At 48.0% G+C, this 14,259-nt stretch overlaps 1 long non-coding RNA gene across 1 annotated transcript in view; it reads right to left on the bottom strand.

Moving 5' to 3' along the window:
• The window catches only part of LOC119325209, a 14,101-nt gene extending 1,168 nt beyond the window's left edge, over positions 1–12,933 (bottom strand). Inside the window, exons 1-2 of the long non-coding RNA XR_005157395.1 lie at positions 12,924–12,933; positions 275–277 (exon numbers count right to left, since the gene is read on the bottom strand). This is a non-coding gene — a long non-coding RNA (uncharacterized LOC119325209). The remainder of the gene's footprint in view (positions 1–274; positions 278–12,923) is intronic.
• Positions 12,934–14,259: the final 1,326 nt, after the last annotated feature.

The following is a 14,259-nucleotide window of genomic DNA, read 5'->3' as shown; positions in this document are numbered from 1 at the left end:
TGAGGAAACTGGAGGAGCGCTTTGACGGGATACAGGCGGAGCATGTCCCCCCGAGTGGACAATGACGTTGCCGACTACTTGTCAAAGCGTGCCGCCCTTAAGCTACATGTGGAACCAGGTACTTTTGTGCTTCGGTTAACTCAACCATCTGTCGAACCATCGACAGGGCAAAACAAGCGGAGGAAACTAGGCCCCGGCAAGTACTTCCCCACCGAGCTCCCTGGAGCCGCCGGCGAAGGAGTTGCCATGGATGCCGAGCCTACCGTGGGACAACCGACTCCGGCGGGGCGCCAGGCCCTTGCCGCAGAGGCAACCATTCCCGCGGCAGAGGAAATGCCTTTGGTCCTTGCCGTCGAGCCACAGGCTCCGGCATGGGTGCAACACACCGTCCGATTCCTCCAAATGGGAGAGCTTCCTGAGGAGCAGGAAGAGGCAGAGAGAGTAGCCCGCCGGTCTGCTCTGTACCAATTCATTGACAACGTCTTGTACAGAAAAAGACCGAATGGGGTGAAATTGAAGTGCATCTCCCGGGAGGAAGGACTAGAGCTCTTGGCGAATATACATGGAGGCATATGTGGCTCCCACATAGGGTCGAGGGCCCTTGCTGGCAAGGCTTTCCGGCAAGGTTTCTTCTGGCCCACTGCCCTCTAGGATGTGAGGGCACTAGTAACCAAGTGTGAAGCGTGCCAGTTCCATTCAAAGAAACTTCATCAGCTAGCTCAAGCCTTGTAGACAATCCCTCTCTCCTGGCCATTCTTGGTCTGGGGGCTCGACATACTGGGCCCCTTTCCCTGCGCCGGCAGGGGCTTTGAGTACTTGTACGTTGCAATCGACAAGTTCACAAAGTGGCCTGAGGTGGAAGCAGTGAGGAAGGTGACAGCGTAGTCAGCCATCAAGTTCTTCAAGGGGCTAGTTTGCCGTTTTGGTGTACCCAACAGGATCATCACCGACAACGGCACCCAGTTCACAAGCCACGCCTTCATGCAGTACATCGAGGATCTCGGCAGCAAGGTCTGTTTTGCTTCTGTGGCGCACCCACGAAGCAACAGCCAAGCAGAGAGAGCAAATGCTGCAGTTCTGCGAGGCTTAAGAACAAAGACTTTTGACAGGCTGCGCAAGAGTGGAAGGTGCTGGATTGACGAGTTGCCGATGGTTCTTTGGTCGATCAGAAGGACGCCAAATTGAGCCACCGGCCAGACACCCTTTGCCCTGGTCTACGGGGCAGAAGCAGTTCTCCCCACGGAACTCATATACGGGTCACCTCGAGTGCTCGCTTATGATGAGCTTGAGAAAGATCAATTGCGGCAAGATGACACAACGTTCCTTGAGGAAGATCGTCACCAGGCGGCTGTGAGAGCAACATGCTACCAGCAAGCCTTGCGTTGCTACCATAGCCGCAAGTTTCATGCCCGAAGCTTTAAGGAAGGCGACCTTGTTCTTCGGCATGTTTAGTCGGCCAAGAATTCCAACAAGTTGACGCCAAAGTGGGAAGGCACTTATCGGGTAACACAAGTCACCAGGCCTGGCGCAGTCCGCCTAGAGACCGAAGATGCCATTCCAGTAAGCAACTCCTGGAACATCGAGCATCTTCACAAGTTTTACCCATAAGGCATGGCTGCCGGGCCCCCCGGCAAGCCACCTTTTGTACAAGCCTTGCCGGCAAGGCATGTAACTCTCTGTACAAAGCCAGGCGCAGACCCTGAGCATAAATAAATGAAGCGCTGGCGCCCCAAGTTATAGCATGCATGCTAGATTAAGTCTCTCCCTCGGTTAGGGTTGATAGTGCTTAGCGGCGACTAACCCCTAGCATAGAGGTCGAGTCTGCGTCATTTTGTTCCTACCCATTCTCTTTGGTACACAGGGTACATGAATGTTTCCGCCAAGCCAAGTGGAAGGAAGAGAACAGGACGACGCTCCGGACCCGGCAAGCCAAGCTTGCCTAGGCCTGAAGACACGAAGGTCCACCCATGGCAAGTCAGGGTTGCTGGGGGCTGCAAATTCATATAAGTTTTCCCATCCCCCGTCATGAATTTCCGTATGAAATTTGGGACGTACGGAACCTCGTTTTATTCCGTAGCTGTCGTGCTCCCCTCGTTCCTTTCACCCAAGAGCTTCTTGGTACGGAATATGGTTGTAGCCGCGGTGGCAAGGAAGCGAGCATAGGGCCCACGCCCACTTCGTCCCTGCCTCCGCCAAAGGCGTGAGTATGGACGAACGGAGTGGGGGAACAGCGAGGCCTGCTGCCGGGCAGCGGTGTTTATATTGAAAATAACAAGGATTTGTTCCTTGGTATGGGCTTTGCTCACACACACACAAGACCTGGCAAGCACCCTTCTTCCATTAGTACGTTCCATACAGGTACAGTTCGTACGGAATGAAAACATGAACAGGGATATTACAGGTTTTAGATCTAAATAAGCCCCGTGAGCTTACAAATTGAAAAAAAGATAAGATGCCCGTAATCCGTTTCTTGTCCCTCTCCTCAGGAAATGAGACAAGAAGGCAAAAGGGCAGAAGGAGCGCCTAGGCGAGGTACGAGGAGCAGAAGGCGCCAAGCTAACATGCCGGCAGTCGCCTAGGAGAGGGTTGGCGGTGGTGGCGCTAGAGGAAGAGCTGGAAGATGAGGTAGCGGTCCGTCAATACACTACGAAGGTGTCGGTGCCATCATACTCCGACTTGACGGCCCGCCACCCGCCTTCTTCGCCTTCTCCGGCCTCCCCACGCCAGCCGCCCAAGGAGGCGACCCCGAGAAGTTCAAGGAGCCGGCGACACGGATGATGGGGTCGCCGGTGTTACCCCGGAGCGGCACGCCCGACGCTTAGTCGGACCCGTCATCCTACCGCCCACTACCCTCGTCGTCGCTACCGCTGTCCTCCTCGCCACTCTCGCTTCAGGATGAGTCTTCGTCATTGGAGGAGCTCTCCATGCAGCACCTTACGCAAGTCCCGAAGTGCCCAAAGACCTTGACGGAGAGGAGGCCACTCTCCATTAATTTGAAATGGAGAGTGAGCCCATCCGTCAGGCTATGGATGCGAGCAAAGGTCTTCCACCCTCGGCGAAGATACATGACGTGAGGGGCGGGGAACTCGACGTCGGCCCATGTGCCGTTGTTCCCACATCCCCTCATATGCAGCCGCAGCACCTGCGGCGGGTCGAGCTCCATCTCCCGTGCAAATGGGGTCGGGAGTCGAAGACGACGGCGCGCCGGCTGGCGCAGCCTGATGAAGAACTCGTAGGGGTTGTCCCCGACGTGGCCCTCCACCGGGGGAGGGGCCGCTAGCGGAGGCAAGGCTGATGCGCCGCCCCGTCCTCCTTTTCCCCGAGCGCCGCGACAGCCTCGACCTCTCCCCCTCCCCCTGCCTCTAATGGTTGGCTCTGCCGCCACAAGCTCTTGGGGAGGGGCAACGCATTGTCGAGCAGAGACCCTCGCTGCCACCGATGAAGCATCACCGCGCCCTCTCGCCATGGTGGAAGAGAGGAAGGAGGAGGGATGGGGAGAGGCAGATGATGAGGGACTGAGAGGCGCCGTTCCTCCCGCTCCCCTCCTTATAAAGAGACGGGGGCAGGGCTCGGCTGCCCCTCTCGGCCAATCCACCTCACTAAAGTTGATAGGGGGCGAGGCCGTCGACCGCCCTCCCCGCCCAATTGAAGGCGCGTGGGATTCGACCCAAGCACACACGTCTTCCCGTATCCCGCACGCCTGTCATTCGCTCTGCGTCATGTATGCGGCGTACATGGGGCGAGAGACGGGGTAATGGGACGCATGGAGCGACGGTTCTCAGGTAAGGACAGTAAATGAGCGGTGGCCCTGCGGTCTCAAAGGGACACGCAAGCCACTTCTTTACTGTTCACCGCAAGATGACGAAAGCATGCTTCGACCACCCGCGCGCGCGACCCCCACATCACGCATTCAACGCAGATCATGGGGAAGTGCCGTGGACATGAAGTTACCGCGGTAAAAACCGCCCCGCCCGCCCGCACACCATTCTGGGCTTGGCCCAACAATGTGTCGCGCTTATGTGTGGCCCAGGCCCGGGGGCTCCTGTCGGTGTACTAAAATAGGGGTGCTCTTTTGTACCCCTTATTTGTGCATGGGCAGTCAGAGACGCACCCACGACCACACTTGAGCAGGGCAGGGACAGGAAATCAAAGCCATGGGACGACCCAAGCAACGCCAAGACAGAAGCATAAAGAGCAAGAAGGCGAAGTTGTTTCCCCCGGCAAGGTCCCTACCGGGGCAGCCCCCACGGCCCCAGCAAGGCCCTTGCCGGGGAAGCATACCTGACGCCAGCAGGGCGCACCGCCCTTGGGCCCCAATTCCTCCAACGTCACCAACCACGTTGGGACATGGGCTCGGGAGGCGCCACCATGGTGGCATGCAGATCTTTGTGAAGAGAGGGAACACCTCAAATCAGAAGAGTAAAAGACGACGAGCCTCGGCGAGATCCTTGCCGAGGAAACCCACAAGACCCCCGACAAGACCCTTGCCGGGGATGACCGCAACGCCATGGCAAGACCCTTGTCGGGGCCCTGGTGAGGCCCTTGCTGAGGACATCCACTGGGCCACGGCCAGGCCCGCACCCGCCAGGTCTCTGCCACTTCTCCCATGCAGCTGCCAGCCCACCAGCTGGGCAGGCACCTGCGTGTCGGCACCAGGCTTCTTAGCCAACTCAGTGCATGCCTACGTGGTGGCATGCAAATCTTCGTGAAGGCCCTACCACCGTGCCACCTCAGCTTGCCAGCCTACATGGCGCTGACCACCTCACTGGCCCGGGCGCATGTCGAGGCATGGCAAAGCGGCGGTAAAGTGGAGGGGACACGTCGGGGGGCACATTAAATGCACCTTGTCCTGTAATGGCAAGGGATAGGCTTAATCACAGTACCTCGATGCCACCTCCTGTGTGCCACTATGGAGATCCCCTTGCCTATAAAAGGAGGCCCAAGGCATCCAGGAGGAGGATTCAGACCTTTGGATAAGTTACGCCCATTGTGGCTAGTTCAAGAACCTCAAGAACACAAATACACACATCGAAGCAGGATTAGGGTGTTATGCATCTCTGCGTCCCGAACCTGGGTAAACGATCCATGTGCTCGTACTGACTGCTGATCCTGCTCTCCTCACCACCCAGCGCTCAGGAACCGTATAGGGATCCTTGTGATCCCATAGGTGTCATTTCCCACCGACAAACAGACAATTCATATCTAGGGGGAGAATCATAATCTTCAGTTTAAATAATATCATCAGTTTCAGTAATTTCATTCTCTCTAACCCTAGCAAGTTGTTCATCAAGAAATTCACCTAGTGGCATAGTATTATCAAGCAAAGAAGTAGTACCATCATAAGCATCATGCATAGCAGAAGTGGCATTATCAAAAACATGCAACATATTGGAATCAATAGCAGGTGTAGGTGTCGCAAGTTTACTCAAAACAGAAGGTGAATCAAGTGCCGAGCTAGATGGCAGTTCCTTACCTCCCCTTGTAGTTGAGGGAAAAATCTTAGTTACTCTTTCAAATTCCTCATAGTGATCAACAGATATAAATCCCAAGTGACTCGGAGAATAGATCTATGAACCCCAGCAACGGTGCTAGGAAAAGGTCTTGATAACCCACAAGTATAGGGGATTGCAACAGTTTTCGAGGGTAGAGTATTCAACCCAAATTTATTGATTCGACACAAGGGGAGCCAAAGAATATTCTCAAGTATTAGCAGCTGAGTTGTCAATTCAATCACACCTGAAAGAATTAATATATGTAGCAAATTATTTAGTAGCAAAGTAGTTTGGAAGTAACGGTAACGATGGCAAAAGTAACAACAACAATTTTGTAGCAATCATAACAGTGGCAACGAAAAAGTAACTAAGCAAAGATCAATATAAAACAAACTCGTAGGCAATGGATCGATGATGGATAATTATGTCGGATTGCATTCATCATGCAACAGTTATAACCTAGGGTGACACAGAACTAGCTCCAATTCATCAATATAATGTAGGCATGTATTCCGAATATAGTCATACATGCTTATGGAAAAGAACTTGCATGACATCTTTTGTCCTACCCTCCTGTGGCAGTGGGGTCCTATTGGAAACTAAGGGATATTAAGGCCTCCTTTTAATAGAGTACCATACCAAAGCATTAGCACTTAGTGAATACATGAACTCCTCAAACTACGGTCATCATCGGGAAGTGTCCTGACTATTGTCACTCCGGGGTTGCCAGATCATAACATGTAGTAGGTGACTATAACTTGCAAGATAAGATCAAGGACACAAATATATTCATGAAAACATAATAGGTCCAGATCTGAAATCATGGCACTCGGGCCCTAGTGACAAGCATTAAGCATAGCAAAGTCAAAGCAACGTCAATCTTAGAACATAGTGGATACCAGGGATCAAACCCTAACGAAACTAACTCGATTACATGGTAAATATCATCCAACCCATCATCGTCCAACAAGCTTACAATGGGATTACACACGCACAGCGGTGAGCATCATGAAATTGGTGATGGATGATGGTTGATGATGACGACGGTGATGATTTCCCCTCTCCGGAGCCCAAAACGGACTCCAGATCTGCCCTCCCAAGGAAGAACAGGAGGTGCGGTGGCTCCGTATCGTAAAATGTGATGAATCCTTCCTCTGATTTTTTCTCCCCGAATGTGAATATATAGAGTTGGAGTTGAAGTCGGTGGAGCTTCGTGGGACCCACAAGACTAGAGGGCACGCCCTAGGGGGGTGGGCGCACCCTCCACCCTTGTGGATAGGTGTGGGTCCCCTCTGGTTGATTCTTTCACCAATATTTTTTATTTATTCCAAAAATAATCTCCGTGAAGTTTCAGGTCATTCCGAGAACTTCTATTTCTGCACAAAAATAACACCATGGCAATTCTGCTGAAAACAACGCCAGTCCGGGTTAGTTCCATTCAAATCTTGCAAATTAGAGTCCAAAACAAGGGCAAAAGAGTTTGGAAAAGTAGATACAATGGAGACGTATCACAGTGTAGAAAGGGAGATGGATCCATATAAGGTCATGGGTGTATGGCATTACACCAGAAAATGGAATTTGATAACCAACACACGTCAGGTTTTTTAAAGCATGGCAAAACAAACGTTTTTATGTTAAATTATGTTGTCCCGAGGATGAAAAATTTCTCTAGCAAGTATGGCAAATCCTTCATGTCAGTTTTTTCTAGGATTTGTCATGCTTGCTAAAGGAAACTTCCATCATCCCGACAACATAAATTACCATAAGAAAATGTTTGATTTGCCATGTGTTGGTCCCATGAAGACCGCGGTCTCACAGACCAATCAAGCGTGGGTCGTGATAGTGCCGCTAGGTGGGGAGTCAATAGTTATCTCCCAGTAACACGTGACCATGCCCTTCTTTGGTGGCATGCAAATCTTCGTCAAGATCCAAGACATTGGGGATCTTCTCCCTACAATTGTTGTTTCCCCTCTTTGCTGGCAAGCAGCTTGAGGATGACAATACTCTTGCTGACTACAACATCCAGAAAGAGTCCATGCTCCACTTTTCCTCCTGGCAACATGGAGGTATGCAGATCTTCATCAAGACATGTACTCAAAATACAGATCTTTGTGAAGACACTCACTGTCAAGAACATCACCCTTAAGGAGGACTACTTTGACACCATTGGCGATGTCAAGGCCAAGATTACTAAATGAATATTACACCCATGGAAACAACTACCAATGGGTTCCTGGAGAATTGTCACGGCAATACATGAGTACAATCCCTCTCACCAACAGCTTCTTCCCGTGAAGAACCACCCTGATGACAGCTGTTGCTGATAGAGCCTATGATGACAGGTCTAGTTTATAGGCCCGTCGAGGCCTACGGTGGCCCACGGTAGCCTGGAGTGCGGAGGTACTGCTGTGAGACAATTAGGTGAATGCCAGGGTGATTCACCACTCCATTTTACTAGGCACAACACCGTTCCTCGCCACCGAGATGCCATAGGTAAAATGACTGTACCAATAGAGTGGTGTTACTAGACATGTGTCTCGCCTCCCGGCAAGGGCTCTGGGCGACACATATACCCGCATTCATTGTGGTAGATACACCATTGTACTAACCATTGTGTAGGCTACTGTGGTAACCCCTTGTTACTATAAAAGGAGGTCCATAGCCAACTAAATGGGGGGGGGGGGGTTCAAAACCTGTTCCAACCCTTGGCACTCATATAATCCATAGAGCTAGGACCACAGTAGCTCTCGTTAAACAATGCCCATCCATTGTAATCAACACTTTCATCACCCATCAAATATCATCAGTAGGACGTAGGGTTTACACTTCGAAGCACTCCGAACCTGGGTTAAAAATCATTGTCTCATCGCACTTTTTCCATCGTGCATTAGGAGACGATATAGTGTGTTAGCCCTCCCGCCAACAACTTCTTCCCGTGAAGAACCACCCTAGTGACAGTTGTCGCTCACAGAGCCTACGGGGGCAGGTCTAGTTTATAGGTCAGCCGAGGCATATGATGGCCCATGGCATCTTGGAGCACAGAGGTACTGCCATGAGGCATTTAGGTGAAGGCCATGGTGATTCACCACCCCTTTTTACCAAGTACGTGACACCTTGCCACCGATGTGTCACAGCTAAAATGACTGTACCAACAGAATGGTGTGACAAGACATGTGTCTCGCTCCTGGCAATGGCTCTGGGCGACACATATACCCACATTTAATGCGGTGGATACTCTAGTGTATAGGCTACTGTGGTAACTCCTTGTAACTATAAAATGTGGTCCATGACCAACTAGAAGGGGGTTCGAAACCTATTCCAACCCTTGGCACTCATACACGTCATCAATCTAGGACCACAGTAGCTCTCGGCAATGAGTGCCCATCCATTGTAATCAACACTTTCATCACCCATCAAATATCATCAGTAGGATGTAGGGTTTTACACTTCCAAGGAGCCCGAACGTGGGTAAAAAAATCATTGTGCCATCACATATTTTGGATTGTGCATTAAGAGACGATCTAGAATGTGTTAGCCCCTCGCCGAATACAACAAGGGGGTGTCCCTGCCCCCGGGTGTCGTGCTCACACGCACGACACCATGTTTACCCAACGAACGTCAGATTGTTAACATTTCCCAAAAAGTTGCCAATAAAACTTTATATATGGTGTATATTAGATATATGGGTTAATAGTGGTGCATTTGACTGATAAACATCACATTATCACATAAGCCTCGAACAAGCGTCTCGCTTTGACACTCCTGCACGAGCAAGTTGGTCAACATCACTCCCTCTCGATAGCTCCCAATCCTAGTTACCAACAAACTTAAAAAGATGGATTTGTTACATTTTCTGTGCAAGATATTTTCCCACAATTAAAGGCTAAAGCATACCGGCAACAAAAAGTAAAGGCTAAAGCATAATGATGACATACCGTGCTTGTGGCCATGAAAAAAATGTATGAGTGCATAGTAAATAATCTTCAATTTTCGTCATTTCTTTAGCTATACTTTAGGTATTGTCACTGTGATAGGGAAAACACTCTTGCTACGTGACTTTATATATCACATCGAAAAAGGGAGCTGCTACGCGTCCGCCAGCCGATATTTTGATATTATCCGCCACCTCGATGACCGTTGGATGCCCAAGATGATAGCCGTCCGATCTAGTGTCTGCGCCCAGCATAACCACTTGTTATTTCCCGCAATATATGCTCAGTTGCAAAAACAACACTCTTGCCCTCAGCCCTGAAAGAGTTGCGGCCCGCATGGTGCCACTGCCAACCCACCCCAAAATTAGCTTGCCGCCGGTCTGCATGAGCTAAAATTGAAGTTTCTGCAACACTATGGCGCACCATATCACGCGTCAGATGGTTGGATCTAATGGGAATCGAGCTCACCGACAGCCCCTGCTTCGAGAACAACAATGACCGTCGTTCTCATCTCCGAGCATTGCCGGGGGACTTCCGTCGTGTGCTAGGGTTTGTTCTTGGTTCACAAACCCCCCGGTGGTGTTCCTTGAAGCTACTTCGACCAGATCACATTGGGAAGCATGGGTTAGTTTCTGAAACATGATCTCTATTTCACTCTAAAAACATGAAACCTTTGTAAAAACAGAGCTATCTCTGAAACATAATCAACACATCCCATTGTTCTCTGAAACATGGGCTTGTTATATCTCTGAAACATGAGCCTCCTCCATTTTCAATTGCATTCCCCCATGTTTTGGTACTGGTTGTTGATCAACATAATTGATGAAAACTCACTGAAGTGAAAAATGCCTCTGGTGTGATTTGATTGTGTATGTTGTTATAGAAACCCCATAGTGAGTAATCTAGTGTTTCTGAATTCCTCTCAAATGCAGGCCATGCTGCATGATCATTGACCTGTGATAAAAATTACAAGATAAAATATAGAGTTTCTATTGACTTGATATCTTGTGTATTTGATTTTCCTAAACAAGTTAAAAAATGTTGTTGATTCCATGGAGAGATAAAAATGACTGTTGCACAAATACTCTGTTGTGGGAAGCTGAAACTGAAGGGGAAGAGAACTATGTCCAAGGCAATTTTTCTGTTGGTGGTAGTGAAGATTTAGAAGGGTTGTTGCATGCCGATGATGCAATGCAACATGATTCAGATGATGGAGATGTTTCATCGCAGCCACTACCACCCTATGTTGGCATGCTGTTTGACATACTTGAGGGTGCTCAGAAATTCTACAACGACTATGCCTTCAAGTTGGGGTTTGGGACACATATATCTTCCTCAAAATTCAATCAGAAGAGAGGCAAGAAGAAAGAGGATGCAATACTGATCAAGAGGGTCTTTGGGTGTGTGCATGCTAGAAAGCCCGATAAAGCGAAAAGTAGCACCTCAGAGAGCATTGCAACAGAAAACAACAACACTAGTAGGCAACCTAGTGAAGGAATGGATGTAACAAGAAAACGTCAAACAAACAGGCTGCTCCATCATGATTGTAAGGTGCACATGATTGTTCGGCTAAGGGAGGAGAGATGGACAGTAACTTGTTTTGTTGCGGAGCATACACATTCAGTGATGGAACAACCAGAGTGTGTTAGGTACTACCGCTCGCACCACAGTATACCTGCCGAGGATTACCAATTATTGTTGACTTTGCATGATGTGAACCTATCAAATTCAGATTGCATGGGTGTCCTTGGTAGGATCCATGAAGGTGACACCAGGATACTCCTATTTGTGAAGAGAGATGTTTCGAATGAACGTGCAAAGCTCCGGAAATGGCTAACATAACGAGACATGGATATGACAGTCAAGTACTTTGAGAGGAGGAAGGCTAAGAATGTAGAGTTTTTCTATGCGAAGCAAAAGGATCCCGCAACAAACTCTATGATTGCCTTATTTTGGGTTGATGGGGGAACAAGGGCATTGTACCCGAAATATAAAGATTGTGTGTTCTTCGATATAATCTTCTGCACCAACAGATACAGCATGCCATTTGCTCCGATGGTTGGGGTCAACAACCACCTCCAGACCATTGCACTCAGGTGTGCCTTGTTGCCAGATGAAACTATTGAAACATTTAAGTGGGTGTTTGAGTAGTGGATGGTTGCGATGGATAACGAGCATCCGACCAACATCATGACTGACCAGGACCAAGTGATGGCAACAACTATTGATCAGGTGTTCCCAAACACCTGTCATAGGTGTCGTAATTTTCATGTGTTTAGTAATGTGTGTTCTAAGTTGGGAAGGCTGTTGAGCAAAGATGAGGCATTTGCAGATGTGTTCTACACTTGTATCAATCAATCAAAAACTATCAAGGAGTCTGAGGAAACATGGCAGCACATGTTGCATTGTTTTGAAGTGGCCGGGAACAAACATCTGAAGAACATGTGGCAAACAAGGCACATGTGGGCTCTAGCATACTTGTAGAAAAAATCCTCCCGTTCATGAGCACAACAGGAAGGTCTGAGGGGCTCAACTCATATTTCAAAACACTGATTCGTCCCGCTGATTTCGTTTGGAGGTTTGTGCAGTGATACGTCTCTAATGTATCTATAATTTTTTACTGTTCCATGATATTATGGTATCAATCTTGGATGTTTTATATACATTTACAAGGAACATTATATCATTTTTTGGGACTAACCTACTAACTTAGTGCCCAATGCCAGTTGTTGTTTTTTTGCTTGTTTTTGACTTTGCAGAATATCAGTTCCAAACAATGTCCAAATTGCATGAAACTTTTTCTAGATTTTTTCTGGCTATAAGAGGCCGTGGAAGCTTCGGGGGGTATGAGAAGATGGAGTAGTGGCGCATAAGGCACTAGGGCGCGGCCAGGGGGTAGGGCGCGCCCTGGTACCTTGTGGGGCCCACGTGACTCCGTTTGACCGAACTCCGCCTCTATAAATCTCAAAAATAAGGAAACCAACCAGGGAGTCCTTGAAATACTTTTTTCGCCGCCGCAAGCCTCTGTTCTCGAGAGATCCCATCTAGGGACCTTTCCTGGCACTCCGCCGGAGGGGATTCAATCTCGGAGCGGCTCTACACCAACCTTGTCGCCCTTCCGATGATGCGTGGTAGTTTACTACAGACCTACGGGTCCATAGTTAGTAGTTAGATGGCTTCTTCTCTCTTGATGTTCTTCAATACAATATTCTCCTTGATGTTCTTGGAGTTCTATCTGATGTAATTCTTTTTTGTGGTGTGTTTGTTGGGATCTGATGAATTTTGAGTTTATGATCAGATCTATCCATGAATATTATTTGATTATTCTGTGAACTCTTTTATGCATGATTGTTATAGCTTCGTATTTCTTCTCTGATCTATTGATTTGGTTTGCACTGGTACAATGAGGTGCTATACAAATGGTTTTTAACCCCTTTCCACGACGGTGTTTTTAACCGTCGCCAAGTGAGTGGATGCGATACAGGAGTCCTTCGCACACAACCTAGAAACCGTCGGGGATAGGCCCTCCGGTCACACACACTCGGCAAAGTGAGTTCGTGTGCGACGGGCGATCGATCAAATACGTTTATACGTATAGTTGTGCTAAAAAATACAATTATACATGCCAAATCGTTTCCAGTCGTAAGTACATCCCACACAGTCAGTCCAAGAAGTACGTTTCTATTTGTATATACATCCCACACAGTCACTCCAAGGAAAACGTTTCCATTTTCAGGTGCATCATACACAATTTTCCCCACTAAATCGTTTGTGATAACATTGCCATTGCACACGATATTAACAATTTTATCGTTTGCGTTATTTAATGCATCACACGCGGTGCATAGAAGAAATTGTGTGGCAAAGGCTGTCCAGCACACTCACTTTTTATGTGGTAAACGTTTGCGCAAGGTGGCCTAACGTAAACAATTTTCAAGAGGATGTCGTGTGTGATTGTTCATTGATCCAACACGGTTTATTCCTAGAAACCGTGTGTGTTGCCTGAGGTCATCGCCCACGGTGTTTTCTCAATAACCGTTTGCAATAGAAAAAACCAATTAGCAGGCAAATTGTCCTATAATTAGTAATTCATTTATTAATCTAATTCACATTTCATATTAAGCACACAATATTTTTCATTTTCATATTAAGGAAGCAGGATTTCATAATTGAAATACATCAGAGTACAACATCATATAGCTTCAGCACTCAGCTAGCCCATTACACAACTGCACCAGCACCAAGTTTCACATGCAACAACTATAACCTTTCAAAATTAGCATCATAGACGGTACATAGACAAATGAATCTCATCTAGAAAACTGCTGAAGCAGAAGGCGAATATTGAGCCTTCATTGATGTTGAAGGACTTTGCAACTATATGCTAGTGCCTGTGGATGATTGACCGTCCATCCTTCGTCCTCTTTAGGAACACTTCAATATTGAACCGTGGGTGTTGTATGAATACCTTCCTCGTCTATTGACCATACATGTGGTTTGAGAGGTAATCATCAATGAACTGCTTTGGAAAGGCCTAAAAACAAGGATGTGCATAAGTATCTTCTCTATATAGGAAATGGGGCAAAGGAATAAAAAAGGCAAGGTATAATAGTTAGTACCATCCTGTAGTGAACTAATGTCTTCTTCATTGTGTAGACAAAGATCTTGTTGTTTTTTGTCGCTAATTTCTTTGTCCTAACAATCTTTCTGAGTTTCTTGACTTGAATGATATTCATGGACAATTCATTTCCCCATATGCAAAAAGGGTCAAACAGTGGGTCAAAACCTCTGACAGTAGGACCTACATGTGCAAGACCAAATTTTTAAAAACCTAA

Source organism: Triticum dicoccoides, chromosome 6B (genome assembly GCF_002162155.2).
Source record: "Triticum dicoccoides isolate Atlit2015 ecotype Zavitan chromosome 6B, WEW_v2.0, whole genome shotgun sequence".
NCBI lineage: Eukaryota > Viridiplantae > Streptophyta > Magnoliopsida > Poales > Poaceae > Triticum > Triticum dicoccoides.
This window is presented reverse-complemented; position numbering and strand designations above follow the sequence as displayed.